At 40.0% G+C, this 22,714-nt stretch overlaps 1 long non-coding RNA gene across 2 annotated transcripts; it reads left to right on the top strand.

Annotated features, from left to right (window-relative positions):
• The first annotated feature begins 3,169 nt into the window (after nucleotides 1–3,169).
• Nucleotides 3,170–18,340, top strand: LOC144237314 (uncharacterized). 2 transcript variants are annotated; one of them, XR_013336821.1, is made up of 6 exons: nucleotides 3,170–3,254; nucleotides 3,556–3,633; nucleotides 7,591–7,762; nucleotides 8,045–8,318; nucleotides 8,975–9,094; nucleotides 18,081–18,340. It is a non-coding gene; the product is annotated as an uncharacterized LOC144237314 (long non-coding RNA). The 2 variants fall into 2 exon arrangements; XR_013336822.1 differs by lacking the exon at nucleotides 18,081–18,340 and adding an exon at nucleotides 10,120–11,490.
• The last annotated feature ends 4,374 nt before the right edge of the window (nucleotides 18,341–22,714 follow it).

The following is a 22,714-nucleotide window of genomic DNA, read 5'->3' as shown; positions in this document are numbered from 1 at the left end:
ATGATAAAAAACATACATATTTGTTCCGATCCAAAAACCTCTGATTTAGTACCAAAAGACTTATCTATGTATCTGTATCTGGATACAGAAAACTATATAGATATAGAAGTATTTATGCATTTACTTTATTTATGTTTCAAGAATATCCATTGTTGGGTATTGTAAGTCACACTCCCTGGATATTATATTTATAAATAAGACAAGGTTGCTTCCTGGTTTTCCAATTAGGGCTGTTTCCATCTTTTCCTGTTAGTATTTGTTTGCTACTTGATTGCTCAGTTTTGTTCTAGCAGATAAGATGCAATCACTGATGTTTTAAGAAAACTCCGAGAGAAAAATCCAAAATTTCAAAGATTCTAACCACTTATTTGAGATTTTTCTGAGAGGTGGGAAAATTCCATGATTCGATTTTAGCTGTGAAGACATTGGTCCAGTTCATAGTCCAGCACTAACAAATCGGAGCATACCTTGTGAACCATTCTTCTAATTTTAAATTGAGAACCCATTATAATATCTAACTGCTATCCTGGAAGATAGAGAGCGGATATTATTATAGGCCAAAGTTAACTGGAGGGCAGTTTTCTTTTTTAAAAAATCTCATGGGTGGCTCAGTTGGTTTGGTGTCCAACTTTGCTAAGGTAATGATCTTGTAGTCCATGAGTTCAAGCCCTGTGTCGGGATCTGTTCCTACAGCTCAGAGCCTGGAGCCTGCTTCAGATTCTGTGTCTCCCTCTCTCTTCCCCTCTCCTGCTCACACTCTCTCTCTCTCTCTCAAAAAAAAAAAATAATAAAATAAAATTAAAAAAAAAAAAATTCTTTATTGAGCTCTATGTGCCAGGCACTGACTTAAGCCCTCCTTATGTATTAATATTTTTAATGTTGAAAACTCTAAGGGGTAGGTCATCATTTGTTCATGTTTAATACTTCGATACCAGGCACTATTCCATGTCCTGCGGATAGAAAATGAACAAAACAACGTCCCTGCTCTTTTCAAGGGGTACAATTCTGTCTTTGTTTAAATCTCTGCCCACTCTTTCTTTACAAGTTCTGTGACCTTGGGCATATTACATAACTTCTCTGTGCTTCAGCCTCTTTATCTGTAACGTGTAGATGATAACAGTTCCTACTTTAGGAGGTTGATATGAAGTGATATGATATGATATGATACTAATGAGTTAGTGGTTGTAAAGCTCTTAGAACAGTGCCTGGCAGATAGTAAGCATTATGCCATGCATGTTTTTTGTCAGGATCACATAAAGTGCTTCCTCTGTGTCAGTCATACACATACCTGTAGTGGTAATAATGGTTTGGAGAAAAACTAGGTAAGGGAAATACAGAATGACTAAAAACAGATGTGGGGGTCCATTTCATATAAGTGGATGGAAAAAGCCTTACTGCGACAGTAACATATGATACCCAACAGAAGTGAGAGACCAGACTATGGGGACCATGTAGGGGAGGCGTGGCCTGGACTGAGGGAACTGCATGTGCAAAGGACAGAGGTGGGAGTGTGTATGGTGTGTTCAAAGAACAGCAAGGAAGCCAACACAACTGAGAAAAGGAGTGTGATGGAGATGAGGACAGAAGGAGCAAGAAATCAGCTTTATTTCTTAGAAACTAATGAATTTCTGGAACAGAAAAAGAAACAAACTTCACCTGGCCTAGACAAATTAGAGCCTGACCACAAGGGGGGTGCTTGCGAAGCTGAACCATGAAGTGCATAACAGTTACCACAACTTTATTACAATTTAAAGATCTCTGGGAGAGGCGTAAGCTTCATTAGCATAACATACAGTGCATGTATAAGTATGTTGTCTAACTGCACACATGAAACCTATGCCCACCTTTTACATGCAATGATGAAGCTCCCCCTCTCTGAATATTTATCCCAAACGCCAAATAAAAATAACCCCTTTGAGGTGCCTGGGTGGCACAGTTGGTTAAGCTTCCAACTCCTGATCTTATCTCAGGTCAGTCACGGTCTCATGGTTGGTAAGTTCCAGTCGTGCAATGACTCTGCGCTGGGAAGCCTGCTTGGGATTCTCTCTCCTTATCTCTGCCCCTCCCCCACTGATGTGCGAGTGTGTGGACGTGCGCGCGCACGCGCTCTCTCTCAAATTAATAAACTTAAATATTGAAATAAATAAACTTAAAAATTGAAAAAATAAAATAAAGAAGAACACTGTAATGCCTGCTCAGGGAGTCATGGCATCAGAAATCACTCCACATGAGCTCCTTATTTGCTGCAAATAAAGTTGACTTTGTGTAACATTCCATCTAGTGTCGTCCATATCTGAAGCTCACCAAGTGAGCTCACATTAGTTCAGTCACAGTATCTGGAAGAGTCTTGTATGAGAACTTTCTGTTTTAATCAGAACTTTACTCTGGGGGCAACTGTGTGGCTCAGTCAGTTAAGCATGCAACTGTGGCTCAGGCCTTAATATTGAGATCTAGCAGTTCGTGAGTTTGAGAGTCACATCAGGCTCTCTGTTGTCAGCACAGAGCCCACTTCAGGTCCTCTGCCCCCCTCTCCTACCTCTTCTTTGCTTCCTTTCTACCCCTTCCTTCTCTTTCCCTCTCTCTCAAAAATAAACACCTAAAAAAAGAACTTTACTCTGAATAAAGCTAAAAGCCTCAGAATAGATTCCCAATAAGTTGTATTCATCTTTCTGGTCCAGGTTTTAAATAATTGGCCAAATAAAGGAGGATATTTTTATCTGTTTTTCTCTTTCTCCCCTTCTCTAAAAGTACCCTGAGCAATGGAACAGCATCAAGCATATAGCAATCTCTCAAAAAATACCTGATGAATGAAGGGAGAAATTTGATCTTAGAGTAAAATGGAAGCCAACAAATCAGCTTTATTGCTGATTGAGGTAGTTGTTAGATGCTGCTTTAGGTTAGTTAATCAAAGCAGACTTGCTAGTATTGAGCCCCAATATGAGGCAGAAAGAAGCACTGATCAGTGAATCAGTTGGCCGGCCCAAGGCAGCCTAAGAAAGATCTACATGACAGCAGAGCAGAGCGCCTGCTTTCTGTTGGCTGTCACTCCCTGAGGGTGAAGTGCCACACCTGGTTTTCTGTCCTGCACTTATCAACCAGATAAGTCAATCCATCTTCCCAGGAACAGAGTATCTAGAAACAGAGAGAAGCTAGGAATGTGTTTAGGAACTACACCCTCCACACTAAAACCAGGAAGAAAGAAGTATATCTTTCTGTGGAATGAGACAGGCACAAATTCCAGGATCTGGAGCAGGGTAGGTCATTCCCTGATTTACATTTTTAAAGGATTCCTTCTGGGGCACCTGGGTGGCTCTGTTGGTTAGGCATCTGACTTCAGCTCAAGCTATGATCTCACAGTTCGTGGGTTTGAGCCCCGCGTCAGGCTCTGTGCTGACAGCTCAGAGCCTGGAGCCTGCTTCAGATGCTGTATCTCTCTCTCTGACCCTCCCCTGCCCACGCTGTCTCTCTCTCTCTCACAAATAAATAAAAACATTACAAAAAAATTTTTTTAATAAAAATAAAAAAATAAAGGATTCCTTCCATTTGCCCCTCCAGATTCACTTTTCACCCACCTCCTCTCGCTCAGTGCTCCTCCGAGGTGAGGCAAACAGAACTGGACACTAAGGAGCTCAGGTAGGGGATTCTGTGTCTCTGTCTTTCTGCCCCTCCCCCACTTGTGCTCAGTCTCTCTTTCTCAAAAATAAACATTTAAAAAAATTTAAAAAGGGACTCCTGAGTGGCTCAGTCGTTTGAGTGTCTGACTTCAGCTCAGGTTATGATCATGAGGTTATGGGTTCAAGCCCCGTGTCAGGCTCTGTGCTGACAGCTCAGAGCCTAGAGCCTGCTTTGGATTCTGTGTCTCCCTCTCTCTCTGCCCCTCCCTCGTTCTCTCTCTCTCTCTTGAAAATAAACATAAAAAAAAAAAAGCAGACCAGTAAGGAGTCAGCTACAATAGTTGAGGCAAGAGGAACTGGTGCTGGGCACCTGGGTGCCCACGGCAGAGGTAGTGGGGAATGGCTGGAAATGGGATTGAATGTAAAGGCAGAGCCAAAAGGACTTGCTGATGCACTGGATATGGGCTCTAAGAGAAAAAAAAGTATCAGAAAAGACTCGTTTTACAAGTCTGTGGAGCAGAATGGTGCTCTTTACAGGTCTGACAGAGAGGGACTCGGCTGTGGTGGTTTCAGAGGTGGGAGGATATCCTCCAGGAATCTGCAAGATTGCTTGAGCAAGTTTTTCCTATTGGTGTTTTCATCTCAAAACTGTAATTCCCAGAGCCTGCCCTGCGGCCTTCTGTGGCTTCTCTAGTGATCTCTAGCCTGTTGCAGATTTTTCTGCTGAAGGGAATGAATTATAACCCACTTTATTTATTTATTTTTAAATATATTTTTAAGTTTATTTATTTATTTTGAGAGAGAGCGAGAGAGTGGGGCAGGGACAGAGAGAGACAGAGGATCACAGGCAGGCGCTGCGCTGTCACCACAAAGCCCAATGCTGGGCTCGAACTCACAGACCATTAGATCATGACCTGACTCGAAATCACAAGTTGGACATTCAACCAGCTGAGCCACCTGGGTGCTGCAAATTTTAACTAATTTTGATGAAAAAAGCAAACTTATATATATGCCATGCAGCCTTTTTAAGAAAAAGAGGGAAAGGAGACTTTTTAAACCAATTTACCAAGGGATGTTGCAATTGCAAAACTCTTGTTAACTACTGGCCAAAAGAATAACACCCTAAGTTTCTGGGCACGGAATCTTTTCACTGGACTCACTGGCCATACACACTTCTGACTACTACTGTCTTCATATGTTGAGCAGATAATATGCATAGTATATTCAGCAGTATCTTAATAATACATGGGCACACACGCATGTCATGAAACAAACTGAAAAGATGTGAACCAAATTTCTAGGACAACAGGTAACTTTTTATTTCCTCTTTATACTTGTCCGCAGAGTTTTCTAAAATAATTGGGTATTAGTTTTAGAAATAATTTCTATTTTCAAACTGAATCTTTATACTATGCTTCTCTGACCATCTGTCTAAAATAGTGATAGGTCTATCAGAGCCCTACTTTCACACAAATGCATAAACATACAGCTTGATTCTTCTTCACAGCACATATCAAAGCCTGAAATTAGATTATTTGCTTATTCTTCAAAATCCCATCAATAAAATTTAAGTTGAAAAGGTGTTTTCCTGCCTTGTTTACTCTTTCAGTGCCCAGAGCTGTCACTGGTACTTAGGATTATGATCAATAAATGTCTGTTAATTCACAGACAGACAGACAGACAGACACACACACACACACACACACACACTTTTCTTTTAAAGGTATTTTGCAGCAGAGATCATTATGGTGATTCTAAAAAATCGATACTAAATTGATTCAAATTTTCTAAGGAGAATTTTACCACGTATTAAGAAAGAAACCTAAGAAAAATAATGACCTCGATTCAGAAACTCTACTTGTAGGGCTTAATAGGAAATTCAGACAAATATTTATTTACAAAAGTATCTTTGTAGCATTTGTATAATAGTGAGAAAAATTAGGAGGCTTAGTTAAATATATTATGAAAGAGCCATAAAATAATAAATCATTATAGCAATTAAATCACTATAGAAAGAGGGAGATCATTTATTATTAAATTTTAAAAACAGGTAACAAAATAACATTTAGCATAATTCCTTAGACATAGAAAAACCTGGGGAACTCGAGACATCAATTGTGGTTATTTTTGGGTTGTGAGATCTGAGATCTTACAGAGTTTCTTCTGTGTGTTTATCTACACATTTTAAGATGTCTATAATAAACTCACAAAATTAGGAGTTGTTTTATTTCACTCTTCAATAGTGTTAAAAATTATAAGCAATCCAAAATGGATTTCCTAAGGACTTATAACTATAGTATCTCAAATGGAAAGAGTAAAATTTGCAAGTGAATTAGAAAATTTCTATTTTCACTCTTTGTTTTACCCATTTATCTCAACTGGAACAACATTTCTCTGGGCCCAAAAAGGGACTTGTAGAGTTATTACCACCTGCTAACAGAAATTATTACTGCAAATAACAATTAGGTTGACAATGAAAAACTTGGTGGTTGTGGGGTTCATACAAAAGCCACAATTCACCATTCTTCTTGAGTACAACCTACAGAGGGTGGGCATAGTGGTGAGGTCCTCTTTCAAATTCAAACTGAATAAATGGTAGTAAGCACCACTATCTATACTGGACCCACTGAACCGAGCTCTGCAGAAGCATAGAATGTGTGATGACATTTGCTCCTCAGGGACTATATTTACTGATGCAACAGAGAAAATTCTCATTGGAGAAGCTATTTTGAGTGAGCGCATAAAATGGCATTAGAGGTGAAGAGTGGCATTACAGACAGTGTGGGTTACATCCTCAATCTGAGGCATGGGTTGCAAAAATGGGACCTGAAGGTTGGTATCAGTCCTGTAGACATGTAAACACTTTGAGTGCTTAAAAATAAAAGTTTAAAATCTTACTTACTTCTTTTCAGGCATAGTGCTTTGCAGGACGTCCAACGCACAGAGTTCATTCATGGGTTCCTGTGGGTATAATTTTTGATACCTGTATCTGAGCTATTCTTGGATCCCTACTTGAAAGTTAACCAACATTCGTCAAACAGAAAAAATTCAGAGAACACTGCTAGTTCCTGACCAATAAGAAAGTCTTGTGCCATTAAATTTCAATAATGGTTCAACTTCCATAATTCTCAGGAAATAGCCACTAGATAGGATTTCCTCCTGGGCCTCTTTCTTAAAGCTTTGTCCTGCTGCTGTTTATCTGCTGGGGATGAAAACTAAGAAACAAAAAGTAGCAAACCAGCGTAAGGGAAAACAGGAAACAAAAAGCATAGTAAGGGTCTATGATGCTGGGAAAGCAAGTGTAGATTAGTTTCTGCAGGACTTCAACTGCCAAGATATCAAAATTTGACTTTATCCTAAAGGTAATCAGAAGTCCTTGATACAAAGATAGAATAAAAATTTTAAAGCTGCCTCTAAATTTCAGAAACGGAATCCAAGGATAAGAGTCCATTTTAAAGAGGAATCCCCACACTTGGCACGTGAGATCATGCCTGTCAAACAATTTCTGTCTCCAGATTAGTAATGGGTAACTTGGCACCCTGGCTGATGAGCTGGCAAGAAAGGAACCATCATGTGTCATATCAGAGACCGCCACAGACACCCGGGGCAATGTGATTTGTCACTTCAAGGAAGAGGCAGCCTGAGAGTATCCCATCCTCTGGCTGCTGAGTCATCCTACTCTGGTAGTTATTTAAACAGAAGTCTCCGGCAGACGCACCATCAACACCTCACTCGGACAATGCCCACACCTCCAGAAGTCATGTGTAGCCGGGACTGTGCACAAGTGCAATTTCCAAAAACAGTTTCTGTCCTCTTTTCCCCATATTGTCACACTGGGGTTCTGCCTTCTGGCTCTTTTCCTCAAAACCAGCCTATCCAGCAAAACCTTCCGGGACATCTTGGCCCCAGGGCCATCAATTCCTGTTCAAGTTTTCTCATGGTCTTTCTGACGTCAGTTTCTCATATTTCTTTTAAGGTCAACAAACACTGGTTGAGCATCTGTTATGGGTTAGGCACTGAGCTACAGGTAAGGGTTGGTTAAAAAACAAGTAAGACACATTCCTTGCCTTTAGAAGCTCAGAATCCAGTGGAAGAGACAGTCAGGAAACTGGGCAACCGGAATATACAACGTGATGGTTCTAAGACAGGTAAGTACAAAATGATGTTTTGGACCTTAATTTGTAGGGGGGTGGGGGTGGGGGTAGTAGTAGTAGTAGTATCACTACTCTTTAAAAGCCATCAACTCCCCTGTATCTGGGAAGAACTGAAGGGATGTGAAGGATGGATGCTTTAGAAGGGCATTTTATATCTGAGAGTGTATCCTCATTTCCACCTGTCTGCCAGCCTTTGCCCTGTTTGACCTGGGCCTAACGGCTGCTCTGTCTGGCTATGAATGCCACCAGTGGTTCTTTCTCCTGCCCATACTCTAGGTGCTGTCTTCAGTGTGTCAGATGAGGACTCCCTTCACATTTGGCTGTCATCTATCAGCCACAACTGTCCAGAAGAGCTGGCTTTGGCTTTAGAGACTGGCCAAGCTTCTCTACCACTCCATTAAGGATACCGTTTGATATCACATGTGCTGCAGGTGCTGTTGATGACAGTGCTAAAGGAGCTTGATGTGACTGACGTCTTTGGGAAGGACAGGACTTAGCATGCGCATGCAGTTATTGTGTCCAAATGCTGTTCTTACCTCCCAATGGAAAGGTATTGTAAATAAACAGAAAGGGGACTCGCTCATTTTAAATACCAAATATGAGCTAGGAGCTGTTCTTGGCACTATGTAAAAGCTTTATTTAGTTCTCACAGTCATAGTGTTGTTCTACTAGAGTCCCATTTTATAGACTAAGGACATTATGGCTCAGAGAGGTTAAGAGACTGATCTAAGGTCACACAGCTGTAGAGTTTTTTGAAGAGTTTGAATCTGAACACAGGTCTATGTGATTTTGAATCTTGTGTACTTTAAACAGTTGGAATAGTTTACAGAAGCAGCTGTAGAATACTCACATGGCAGTAAAACTTCTGATTCCAGTCTGATTATCAGTCTTCCAAGAGTGATATAAACACAGGACATATAGCACAGGTTTCTGCCTCTTTGTTTTGAAACATGAAATCAATCGGAATGAACTTGGATAGAGGAAGCAACAAATATATAGTAAAACCAAGCTCATCGGATGAAAATATGGATAAAAATGTTTACATACCCATAACCGTAAATGTTGAAAAAGAAAAGACACACTGAGGAAATATGTCTGTTTTTATGACTTCTTGATATCCAGGGGGTTTTTCCTTAAGCCTCAAAACAATTTACAGCATTGCCAGCAGCATTCAGTACATTCAGAACAGGATCATTTCACCCACAGCTGAATGAGGGCCATGCTTGGGACAGCAACCAGAAGAGCCTTCCAGCAGACAGGCCAGGGAGGAAGCCGGGGTCAGTGAGTGAAGAGGAGAGCACAGCCATTTAAAGCAACACGGTTTATGTAAGTGTGATCTGATTGCTTCCACTGGAAATGGGTCAGATTTGAGTAGAGAGAACCAGGGGCCTTGATGACCCCAGTGAAATGAGATTAGGGCTTTTCTTTCAATCCCCTCGGAGAATATGGCCTCTGATGAAACAGTGGTGCTTGGATCACTTTCAATCTGCTGCATTTCCCATCCGCGTCTTGCCTCCTCATAGTTGATTTGCATTTTTTTTTTTCCTTTTTGGTTAAACACATTAAACTAAACAGGATATGTCATATGACAGACTGTGATAAATTTACTATTGGGAATAGGGGAAAAGTATGGGATAAAGAAATAGGTCTTTTTTGTCTCTCACGGCCATGATTCAGTTCTGACTCAAAAGGAAGTGTGCCACCTACTGAATCACAAAACCACTTCCTGTAGCTGTTTGGTTTATTCTGGAGGGGCATGAGGCCAAGTACTGCCCTGCCCTGACCCTGACTGGCTCTTCAGAGCCAAAGCCTTCACAACTTGAGGTGGTTTGGCCTCAGACTCTGAGAACATTACATATTAAATTACAAGTGTTTCGTTTCCTAGCAAAGAGCCTTTAGCAACATGAAAACGAACATGTGTTATTTGCAAAGTTAGTGTATCATTACTCGACCTGAATATCCTTACTTTTTCATAAGGTATGTATTCCAGATGACCGCTCACAAGATCTGAATGTACACTTGGTGCTGTTTTCCTGAGGGCAGTTTGGGCAGTCAGTAGGGTGGCATTAACCAGATGAGATTTCAAACATACCCTTTCATTAGTGAGGCAATACTAGACTTGTATTCATTCATGCAACATATTTCGGAGCATGTGCTTACTGCCATGTCCTGTGCAAGCTGGATATAGAGAATACAGTGGCAAACGAGACCATATTGTTCCTGGCCTCATGGTGCTTATGATCTGCGCTGTACAGAAATTACGTTCGCCCTTCTAGAGGCAAGGAGGATGCTTTGTGCCCAATTCATAGGAACAGCAATTAAAAGAAAGCTTGTTCCCTCTCTGCCAACAGGACCTTTTTGACCAGATGTGTGTGGGTTTCTCCACGCCAAGGAATTCTCCAATTCTCAGCAATCATTGACTATCCTGCAATTTAACTCAATCTTGACAGTCATTGGCCAGAATTAGCATAGAGTCCCAGGTGATGGGCTCAGTCCCAAAAGATTTCACTTCATATTCCAGTTGTAAGACCTATGTTGTCACCTGCACTTCTAATCAGCTTGATATAAATTGAGCTTTTCCACCATCTTCTCTTTGGGTTTGATAATGAGCCAGAAAGGCTCACAGAACATTTACCAGTTTATTGTAGAGGATACAACTCGGGAAGAGCCAGATGGAAGAGATACGTAGGGTAAGGCTTGGGCCGAGAGGGCATGCAGCCTCCTGCCCTCTCTGGATGTGCCACCCTCCCAGCAACTCCATGTGTTCGCTGACCTGGAAGCTCTTCGAATACCATAGCTTAGGGTTTTTAGAGCGATTCCACTGAGTGGACATGACTGATCAAATCATTGGCCATTGGTGATTAAGTTACTCTCCAGCCCCTCTCCTCCCTGGAGGTCAAAGGTTGGGGCTGAAAGTTTCAACCCTTAAATTACATGAATGGATCCTCTGGCAACCAGCCTCCACCTTCCAAGGGTCACCTCATTAGCATAAACTTAAGTGCGGTTTAAAGGGGCTTCTTATGAATAACAAAGATGCTCCTGTCACTCCTATTACTCAAGAAATTCCAATGGTTTTAGGGACCCTGTGCCAGGAACCAGGGAGGAAGACTGAAATATATGTATTTCTTATTATACCACAATCATACAGCCCCTTGCATAAAGGAGCCCCTCAACGCTTGTGTGAGTAGATACATGAAAGAAAGAACAAAACACAGGAGGAGGGAAGTAAAGAAGAGAGAGCAAAGGGAGGGAGGAAAAGAAGTCACCCCAAAATCATACTGTATTTGCAAGTGAAGATGCAAATATCCAGCTATTTGTTTTTCTTCTGTAATATGAATTCCAAACAGACTAAAGGTTTGTGCCCTTAGGTGCACGGAGAGTCTGTGGTGCTTCATGATATATATGGGCTCTTAATAAGGGAAGTTCTAGAATCAAGGAGGCCCATTCTGAGAGCAGGTCAACATGAGAAGTCCTGAGAACCATCTTTGAGTGTAAAAGGCTCTTTGTTCCCCTCCTCACATTAGGCCAGAATCCTAACTGGTAGGTAATCTATTATTCCTCTGGTGGTCCATGCCCAAAACATGTGTAAAAAGATGGCTATAAATCCGTGTAACACTAAGCAGGTACTTTACCCACCTCAAAGAAGAATAGTGAGAATTCAGTGAAACAATGTCTAGAATGGTCCTTGGCAGGCACACAGGAGGATCCTTGTAAATAGAAACTATCACTACTACAGCTTCCCTTAATATTGTTACCATTATTACTTCTACTATTGTTACTTAGGTTACATCTGATAAGGCCAGCAGTTTTTCCAGAGTACAACGAATGGCTTTACGTTTCATGATAGAATTCTAAGGTTCAGTATCACAGCCTCCCTAAACCCATGCTCTCATTTTGACAATCATAAAAATTGCAAATTGACCTTCAGTTGAAACTCATGGTCAGGAAGAGATTGTCTAGGTTACTTACTTATGTTTCACTTATGAAAGGAATATTCTCCAAACATAAAATTATATAATATTGAATGTTTTGTATTACAAATTATAAGAGCTTATTTGAGCAAAAATTGAATCTAATTGGGCCGCGCCAAACCAGAAGTGGTCATGAGTGCTCTATGGACAAGAGCTAGGGTAAAGACTTTTCTAAAAAAGACACAGAAACAAGAAAATTATTTGATTGTCTATCTGCTTGCCTTGTTTGGGAAAGGCTAATTGACTGTGATTGGTTGTCCTTAGGACTCAATTTCTTAACACTGAGGCATTACAGGCTTAAGTTTTAGTTTGCATTAGAAGCAGTTTAGTCTTGGGGAGCCTGGGTGGCTCAGTTGGTTGAGCTTCCAACTTGGGCTCAGGTCATGATCTCGTGGTTTGCGAGTTCGGAGCCAGCTTCAGATTCTCTATTCCCCCCATCTCTCTGTCCCTCCCCCACGTGTGTGTGTGTGTGTGTGTGTGTGCACTCTCTCTAAAATAAATTTAAAAAAACATTAGGAGAAAGAACCACCTCAGTCTAAGGGACTCTTCATTTAATTAACACTAGGTTGTTTGCCCCTGTCCTAAGGCTATTCTCTTACAATATGAAGAGGGAAAAAAGAAGAGAAGCAGGAAGAGATACAAGGAAAGGGAAAATCCTCACCAGATATACTGAAAAGAGATGGAGGTTTTATGGAAGTTTCCTTAAGTACCACTGAGTGGTACTGCACCTCATACCTACATAACTAGTATCTTGTTCAAACCGTAACCAGTTTTCCTCAGAGTTCTCCTTTCTATACAAGTCCAACATCTCCATTGACGTGGATTCTTCCTCACTCAGATGACACTTTTCTTCCCCGTTCCCTTCAAATCATCCCAGAGTCTGCCCTCTGTTTCACCTTCCTCTTGGCTTTCCTAGTTCCCTCACCTATCATATCATTTGGCTCAACAAAGGATGGGACGTTAGACCCTAAGTGAAGTTCTCAAAATCAAGGCATTATGAAAAGCTATCTAGCCAAGAATTATGACAGCAAGCAAATAAATTAGTTCACAAGTCTCAGAAGCTCAACGAGATTTTAAATCCTCATCTCCATGTACAGTTTTATTACCATTTTTCTTCAATGATACATCCCAAGTGCCTAAAACAGTGCCTGCCAAAAATATTTATTGAATAAATACATTAAGAGTTAACATTTTAAGAAAAACAAAATACCGTTAGATTTCCCCTTCTTTTTCCTTTTAAAGTATTCTGTGTGAGACAAATAGTCATGCATACATCCATATGAAAGAATATAATTTTCTGTCATTAATTTCTTATTATGTCACTTAAGGTCAAATGTCACAGAAAATTATATTGAACTCTTGACCAACCTGCCTATTTTTTCCATTGGAATATTGGCCTAACTAAGAAATAACATCAAGGAAAAATTATTTGTTGGCAGAAAAATATCCTCTCTAAATTCTTGTGTGTTTTGTTTTGATTTTTCCTTAGTGACTAGAGGTCAGTTTCAATCCACTGAAGCACAGATTCCAAATTTTCAATCTGGTTTTCTTGAATACTGACTGAGTGCCAAGAATGAGGCAATGACACAAAATCACTACCAAGACACGCACACACACAAACACAATTCTAAGGCCTGTTCTGGTGATTTACACTTTTTCTTCTCTAAAATTTATGCTCAAATTCATACTTTTTAATCTGAAATGGGTCTACTTCCTCTCTCCCTAGCAAATCCTTGTGATTTTTTTTTGGTCTTATACAGTGGTGAGGGTATTTCATACCCTAAAAGATATAACAGAATCATCTGTTGACCAAAGATTATGTGTCCTCTGCTTATCCTTTCTTGCTTCCTTTTAACACTTGAATTTATATGCCTAAGGGTGGGCAAATGACTATAAGTGTAATTATCGAACAAACAATCATTTTGTTTTAGCCTAGTAAAAAAGGAAACTAAACATTATTTGGCAGTTCCCCAAATAATCACATGTTTAATGGAGTGGAGGGACAGTGCCCTGAAAGAAAGGGTGGCATGCTAGACAGCTAAAAGAACATCCACTACAGGTAATATGAGTACCAGGTTTGGATGAGATCCAGCACTGCTATGAGACAGTGGCAATTCACTTAATCCAAGTCCCAGTTTCTTCAGCCATGACTAGAGAGATCAATACCTGTCTACTTCTTCTGTGAATCTCTTTACCAAAACTAGCTGTTACCTGTTGTTCTGTGATTCTATAAACCTCGGAATAATCTTTTCCTGTTACAGCCAAGTTCTCTATCATGGTCAGAGATATTCACCTGGTTATTGTGGCTTCTCTAATCCTGCTGGTGAAAAAACCTCCAAGGGAGCTTTTGGTCAGGAGCTGACAATGGCATTTAAGGTCACCTGTGCTCTTGGTAAAAGGAGAATTTGAAAGGAGACCAGGATTTACTCACCAGTAATATACTTTTTAAATTTGGACCTAGTAACCTCCCTGATAGGGATATTTAATTCACATTTCTTAAGTCCTTACTAATGCCAAGCTCTTTTTATGTATTATGTCATTTAATTCTTACAGTAATCCTTTGAGATAGGTTATCAGCTAGGGTGTTTGAATCACTATAAATTACAGGGAAAAAAAACTCCAACTGACTGAAACAATATGGGCACTTGTTGGCTCACATAACTGGTAGTCTAAAGAGAGAGCAGCTTTAGGATTGGTTGATGAATCTAGTGGCTTCCTACAGTCACCAGGTTCCCAGTTTCTATCTCTGTCCAGTGTTGGATTCCTCCTAACACCAATTTCCCTTTCTCACATGGCCATCAGCCATAAACCTACTTCCTTATTTATATCTAACAAAGGTGACAGGGTGCCCCACAAACAATGAAAAAAGTGAAAAACTTGCCTTCTCCTCCTTATGATCCACCTTTAGTCAGGTGCTTATATCATAAATAGCTATTGGGGGTACAGCTGGGATGAGTGTTAGGGCTTTCTTGATTGATTTGGATGAATTATAATTTACTTCTGGTGCTGGGGTGATTCTCTGTACCACAATGCCTACTACATAGTGAAAAAGAAATAGATCAAATTTGGGAGAGCAAACTATAATGCACACTACTGTTAAATATTGCTAATTTCCAATTTACAGATGAGAAAACTGAGGCACAGGTGAGGAAGTTTAAGTTAAATTGTCCAAGATGATAATTGAACTTGGGCAGTCTATATCCATTCTAATAATCACTTATCTCCTGCCCCCATTTTTTTTTTTTTTTTTAAGTAATCTCTATACCCAACATGGGGCTCAAATTTACAACTCTAAGATCAAGAGTCACATGCTTCACCAACTGAGCCAGTCAGGTGTCTCTCTTGCATCCATTTCTTGAAAGCTTATGATGCATATGAGGAATCCCAAGATAAGGAGAAGTTGCAAAGGAAAGACCACAATACTAGGCATCAAGAGATGAGATTCCAATCTTGCCTCTTGCTTACTAGCTTTGTGACTTCTCTGAAAATGAGAATAATAAAACCTACTTATTGGAATAGTAGCAAATACTCAAATAGAAATCCTGCAGAAGAACCTGGATGGCTCAGTTGGTTAAACATCCATCTTCAGCTCAGGTTATGATGTCACAGTTTGTGGGTTCGAGCGCCACGTCCAGCTCTGTGCTGACAGCTCAAAGCCTGGAGCCTGCTTCAGATTTTGTGTCTCCCTCTCTCTCTGCCCCTCCCTGATCATGCTCTCTCTCTCTCTCTCTCTCTCTCTCTGTCTCTCTCTCTCTTTCACCCTCAAAAATTAAATAAACATTAAAAAATTAAAATGAAAGGAAGGAAGCAAGCAAGCAAGCAAGCAAGCAAGAGAAAGAAAGAAAAGAAATCCTGCAGAAAAGTGGCATCACTTGGGAACTTACTTGAAATGCAAATTCTTCACCTCACCCTAGACCCACTTAATCAGAAGCTGGGGGAGGGGGGACAAGCAGGAAATGGCAGCAATAAATACTTTAATAAACACTCTAAGTATTTCTGATGCTTGCTAAAATGTGAGAACCACTGGACTAACACATCGCCTGGTGCATCAACTTTTATTTGTTGTTGTGTTTTAAAGACAGTGTGCATGTTGACATCTATTTCTAAGAGCTCACAAGCTTAGGTAAACAAAGAAAAATTTCCATATTAAGTTTTTTAATATAGGACCATACTGACTGGCAAATTATCAAATACAAATGAAATGTTTTTGAAAGCTTATAAGGGGTTGAATTTATTTCCTTTTTTAAAAGTTTAGTTTTGAGAGAGAGAGAGAGAAAGTGCATGCATGAGTAGTGGCGGGGGGGAGGGCGGGAAGGGGCAGAGAGAAGGGACAGATAATCCCAAGCAGGTTCTGGGCTGTTTGCAGAGTCTGATGCAGGGTTCCAACACAAAATCATGAGATCATGACCTGAGCTAAAGTCGAGTGAGACAAGTAACCAACTGTGCCCACCAGGGTTGAATTTATTTCTAACCAGGTGAATCTCAGAAAATGTTATAGATAAGAAATAAAAAGGGGTAAAATAGCTATAAACTTTAAACTGTAAACCAACCCAGATAATTAAACTTCCTGTGGTTACTGCAAAGTTGTATCTAGAAAGTTAATTTAAAATATAACAATACAAACTAAGAGAATAGATACCTCATATTGTATGGTAATAAAAACCCATCATAAGTCAGAAGAGGAGGATTTTATTCCTGATATTACACTTACTAGCTGACCCTCACTGTTCTATTTCATTTAAAAAAAGGGAGGGCGGGGAGTCTGGGTGGCTCAGTTGGTTAAGCATTCGACTTCAGCTCAGGTAACGATCACAGTTTAATGTTTTATTTACTTCTGAAAGAGAGAGAGAGAGAGAGAGAGGCAGTGTGAGCCTNCACGGGGTGTTATATGGAAACCAACTTGACAATAAACTATTAAAAAAAAAGATCACAGTTTGTGGGTTTGAAACCCGAGTTGGGCTCAGTGCTGATAGCTCAGAGCTTGGAGCCTGATTCAGATGCTCTCTCTTCCCCTCACCCTCTCACACTCTGTTTCTTTCTCTCAAAAACAAACATCAAAAAAAGAAAGAAAGAAAGAGGTTGGTCTGGAATCCTGGTTCTTAATCAAGGTCAAAATCAAGTGGTCCTAAGGCATGTGTAGAGTTAAAGCTTCCACAGGAGAGTATGGGCACAACCTGGTCAAAAAGCACTAGACTAAATTGTCTCTAATCTCTGACTGCAGATAAAAGAATTATCAAATGTAAAATTAAAACATTAAGGAACCATGTAAATATTATTTGAAACCTATAAGCCAATCTCTGCTTTTGCTTTTCTTTTTGCTTCACATATCTAAAAATGCTCCAGTACCTGAACACTCAATTAATCAAAGGGAAACATCTGTAATATGTAGCAACTAAAGTATCACCTTCCCTGTGTAGATCACAAAGTCCTTGGCAATCACTTCCACACCAGACTAGTGAGTATTGTTGTTTTCCTTTTCCTGATGGATAAACAGAGGATAAAGGCCTTGTTCGGTCGCATACATTTCTGTCACCAAATGAGACACAACGGATGTCAATCTTCTCATCCCTTCAACAACAAAAAGCTTTCAAGCTCTTATAGTCAACAAGAACTTTGGAAAGATTACACTGACTGAAAAGCCATATCCGTGGATGACATCCACAAAATTAACTTGAAGCTGAGTGTCTAATTTCACTGGTTCTCAGTGCTAGAGGCAGAAGCAAAGTAAAGTTTTAGCAAAGAAAGGTCTGAGAGAAAATGAATTAAATACAGTAATTATTATTGAGTACTGTTTTCACACAGTAAATGGGCGAAAATCACTCTTCTTTAAGTAGTAGTTCCTATCTCGTGTTTGAGTCATCCATTCATTCAATAAATACTTCTTGATTGGCTGTTCGGTATGCAGTCCTCATTTCTGTACCGGAAATTAAACCATGAGCAGAGCAGATAACAATAATAATAACAATCATAGCTACTATAGCAGGTGCCAATAATAATAAATAGTAACTGTTGAATCAAATGTCAAAACTAGGTGAGGGGTGCATGGGTGGCTCAGTCGGTTAAGCATTTGACTTCAGCTCAGGTCATGATCTCACAGTTCATCAGTTCGAGCCCTGTGTCGGGCTCTGTGCTGACAGCTAGCTCAGAGTTTGGAGCCTGTTTCAGATTCTGTATCTCCCTCTCTCTCTGACCCTTCCCTGCTCACGCTGCCTCTCTCTCTTTCTCAGAAATAAATAAAACATTAAAAATTAAAAAAAAAAAACCAACTAGGTGAACTAGCATTCTCTTTGGGGCTGCATCCACTGACCATAACACAGCTAATCTACTTTGAAATTCTCCAGCTCTGAAGCTCTCAGTCAGAAGACGCTGTTGGTGGGCCTGCCTCTTGTTAATGCATCCACCAATGAGAACGGACTTACACTCACTGTCCTTGGAAAGGCAACCGGAACTGAGAGCATTATGACTTCACTGTAATTTTTAAATTACTAGAGCCAGATCTAACTTTACTTCATTTCCTATGACTCAAATACTGAAAGAGATTGCAAAATAAATGCTATCTTAATATTGTTTTAACACAAAACAAGTGTTCCTTTCCATTGTGCTTGCCATGTAATAAAACACAAGCATATTTGAAATTAACTTTCAGTGGTCAATTCATTGCATATATGATTTGTAAGAGTAAATCCCTTGGGAGGGGGGCTCTAAAGATCATCTCTCATCTTTTTAAATGTCAGTGTACTTACCCTGATGGTGCTCTCAGATGTTGGGAAATCTTTTGAGACAGAAGTGGGAGGGAAATGTGGGGGGGAGGGGGTTGAGTGATGCAATATTCCTGAGTGTCATGTGATTTCACAATTTGTTTTTCAATCTGTTTGGATTTCCAAAAAGGAAGACTCTCTCATATGTCAACAAGCACATAAGTGAAGCTTAAAGCACTAGAAACAAAACTATAGAGTTTCAAATATATATGACATGTATATATATTCTTAGTATTTGATGGGATGCTGGCTGACATTAACATCTGATCTCAGAAATATGAATTTTTCTCTGACAGATTTACTAACTTGCTTCGTCTGACTACAAGACCCATAAACAATACCTAATGAGAAAACTTTCTGTCTTATCCTAGGTCAAAGTTGGAACAAGTGTAGGAAATTCAGTTTTCCTTATTTGACAGTATTTGTCATTCTTGTACTCAGTACGTTCATGAAAAATGCAAGCCTCTTATAGTTAACACAAAGACACAGCAAATTTTCAAAGATAAAATATAAACAGATGAAACCGGAAGGATGTAAAAGTATAGTTATTAACTTATTATAGTCCCAGATTTAAAGTTTAAATGCTATGCTCTCATTGTGAAGTAAAAGCCAATTAATATAACTGTAAACAAAAAAAACCCCAATCTTTGTTTTTTCCTGTTCCACTTGTCTGAGCACTTATGAGGACTTTTGACGGTACTTAGCTGTTAACCTGCTCATGCTTTCCAAGTTTCTGTGTGTTTTCCCACTTTCTGTTGAGCATTTCTGGTACAGTATAGATAGCCCAATGATAGTGGGTAAGCAAGGAGGAAAGGAAAAAAAAAATCAAGTTCCAAAAGAATAGCAGCAATAAAACATAACTGTCTGGAAAAAAACAGTCTTGGAGGCAGGTGGGTGAAATAAAATACGTACTTTGTTTGGAGTCAGATGTGTTTCCAGTTTGCCCCTATTAAGCATTTTTTTGGTAAACTTCAGCCAGTCAACTTTTCTGTGATTCCTTATTTTCAAAAAAGACTAAACGCAAATGAAGACACAAGTTTATTTTTTAAAGAAAATCTGGTGATTAAATATAAAGTGGCATAAGTAGATTCTATGGCAATAAAATGCATATTGTTTGGTTGCCAGATCTGGAAGCTGGAGACCATCCTCACTATTGTAATTGTAGAGTCTCTCACTATGTATTCTTCCAACAGTCTCAGAGTCTTCTCACCTTTTTTATACCACATTTGATTCATGGGAAACACAATCATGTTGATTTCATTCAAGTCATAGTCAACGTTTCCATGTAGATCAAGAATGATTCTTCCTTGCAGCTGGGGCCTTATAATAGCCTTGTAAGTCCTGTCCATTTAACACTTCTGTGCAGAAAAGGGATACCAGCACGCTACAATTGTGATGATGCTTGATGAATCACACATCGGTAGTAAGTTATTATATAAAGTTTGAAGCTTGTTAGAGCAGAAATGGTACTAAAAATAAAGTCTCACCTCCCCTAAAACTCTTCTCTTTCCCGGGGCCATCACTTTTAAGTAAAGCTTGCATGTATTTCTTCCATATCTTGCTAGTATAAGTGTATTAACACACTTTGCAAAGTGTGCAATTCATTACCAGGTAGTAACTCTAGCAAAGGAAGAAATCTGGCTGGGTCAGTGATTTGTCAGCAAGGCCTTGAATCATGGGAAGTTGGTCTCTGGTGTATCTTCGTGGTCCAAAAAGTAGGAGGCGGTGGTCCACTGGGCCAGGAATCGTCTGGCAGTATCAACATCCTGGCTGTTGCTCACGGTAGGTTGCATTTTTTTGGCTTTTGCTCCTGAACCAAAAGTTCAAGTGTGAAAACTGGGACTGAAGCCTCATCTCCGTTGGAACCAGGACACCCCCAGTTCAGCCAGAAGTTAGTTTGAGGGTGTAGTGGCCCAGCATTCCAGGAGTGGCACATGTCACCAGGAGGTGTGCCAGGGCTGTGTCCCAACTGCAGAGGAGGGCTTGCCACACATCCTTCACTTCATTAATATACTGGATTTCTGGGTGACTGAGCAGAGGCACTATTGAGACAGAATCAAGATGTGACTTCTATGCTAAGCCTGCCCCTACTCAGCTGGGGTAGGCATGTATTTGAGAAGGGTCAGGCTGTAGCCTGTAGACTTCAGACCTCCTTCTCCAAAGTATACCGGAAAGTTTCTCCTTTGCCCTTTTGTCCCATCTTTCTTAAGAGTAAAGGGCTCATGGTTCTCCCTTGCTCCTTTTGCATTAACCAAATGCTTCTACAGCAGTGGTTTCCAAAGCTGACTGCATCCGAAAGGAAGAAACACCTCCAGGCCTACGCTTCTGACAGAACCTGTCCCCTTACAATGCTGGCTCTGACGGTTACCTTCATACAAATATATTTTTTAAATTACAATGTAGACTCTACTAAAGGGGGGAAAATCAGGATAGGACAGTGTTGCATAAATTGAAGGGAGAAGTCTACCTCATCACCCTCTAAAATCCCACTCTATGAAGCCAATTACTGGTAGCAGTTTGGTGTGCTTTTGTGGACCTTTCTCTAAACACATGCAACAGACATATATGTATATAAGTGTTTCCAAGGGTTTGTGCCTTTTGGGGGTTTGTTTTGTTTTTTAAAAAATGGTCTCTCAATGTTCTCTACTAAAAATGTGTGCTAATGGCAGTCAGATGGGGTGTAGATAGAACTGGCTCTGCTCTTGTCTCTCCTAGCCTGGCTCCATGTGCTGACTGTGATCTCATGATGGAAGAGAGCTTTCTGGTGTGGCATCCAGGACCTGGGCCAGGCCACAGAGGCGTGGTCACTGACACAAAGAACATCTGGTTTTCAGATATAAGTCAGACAGCCAAGACTCAGGTACTTATGTGTCAGAGCCTAAAACAGTCCAGGGTCAGACTGATTTTAACTAGCTAGCAGGAAATATGTGAAGGAGTTTGTATTACATGATTTAGCTTAAAATGTCAGTGATTTGAATGCAATGAGATTTATGAAACATATCAGTGCCTAAAATTTCGTGGTTCACTTCTACACTGCTTTTAGCACAAAAAGCAGTTATGATAGGGACACCTGGGGGGCTCAGTCAAGTGACTGACTCTTGATCTTGGCTCAGATCACAATCTCATGGTTTGTGGGATCGAGCCCTCTGCATTGGGCTCCATGCTGACAGCAAGGAGTTGGCTTTCTCGCTCTCACTCCCAAATAAATAAATAAAGTTTTAAAAAATGTTTAAAGAAATAAATAAAGCAATTATAAGTGCAAAACTGTAGCCTAATTAGTTGTTCACACACACACACACACACACACACATACACACAATATACTGCTTTTCACACTTTCAGCACTTTCACACTGCTTTTCTGCTAATGAAAGTATACTGCAAATCATAAAAATATAGTATAGTATCTTCTTGCATGATAATTCTATTTCATTATCAGGTAATATATGTTGACTATCGTTCAGAAGAGAGTAAAAGATGCAAATTTATAGGGGAATTTAAGGTGAAGACACTTCTCTTACAGAAGACAATTAGAAAAATTTACTGTTTACAATCATATATCTCTGTACAGAAGTGAGTGACTATTTTGAGACCATGTTAAATGTTCTTTTTTGTCGACATCAACCTGTAGGTTAGGGAAAGGAATGCTTCCAAAGAGGAAGGATACAGACTAAAGAAGTAAATTAAAGTACTCAGTAGATTTTCTAAAGGGAAATAGAGTTGTCTTAAAAAGCAACACTTCTAAGAGAAGAAAGGATGTTTTAAACGTTTTAAGACTGAGGGGCACCTGGGTGGCTCAGTTGGTAAGCATCTGACTCTTGGTTTCAGCTTAGGTCATGATCTCACCGTTCTTGAGTTCGAGACCCACATCAGGCTCCACAGTGACAAGGAGCCTAGTTGGGATTCTTCTCCTACTTTACTCGTGCACTCTCCCTCTCTCTCTCACTCTCTCTCAAAAATAGGTAACTTTAAAAAAGTAAAACAAAAAAAAAATTCTTAAGACTAAGAGCCTAATGGAGCCAGAGCACCAGAGAATTTGTATTATAAGCCACAGCGTTGGTACAATGGTTAGTATTGCCACCATGAGATAGGAGATAAAGGTTTCTCCGGCCTGAAGAAGACAGAGATTCTAAAATGGCTAGTGTTCCCACCACTGAGATAGGAGATAAAATTTTCTCCTGCCTGAAGAAGAGAGAGATTCAAAGGGAGATCTGAGCA

Source organism: Crocuta crocuta, unplaced genomic scaffold, assembly GCF_008692635.1.
Source record: "Crocuta crocuta isolate KB4526 unplaced genomic scaffold, BGI_CrCroc_1.0 scaffold196, whole genome shotgun sequence".
NCBI lineage: Eukaryota > Metazoa > Chordata > Mammalia > Carnivora > Hyaenidae > Crocuta > Crocuta crocuta.
The sequence above is the reverse complement of the archived record's forward strand: the minus strand, read 5'-3'. Positions and strand labels throughout refer to the sequence as shown.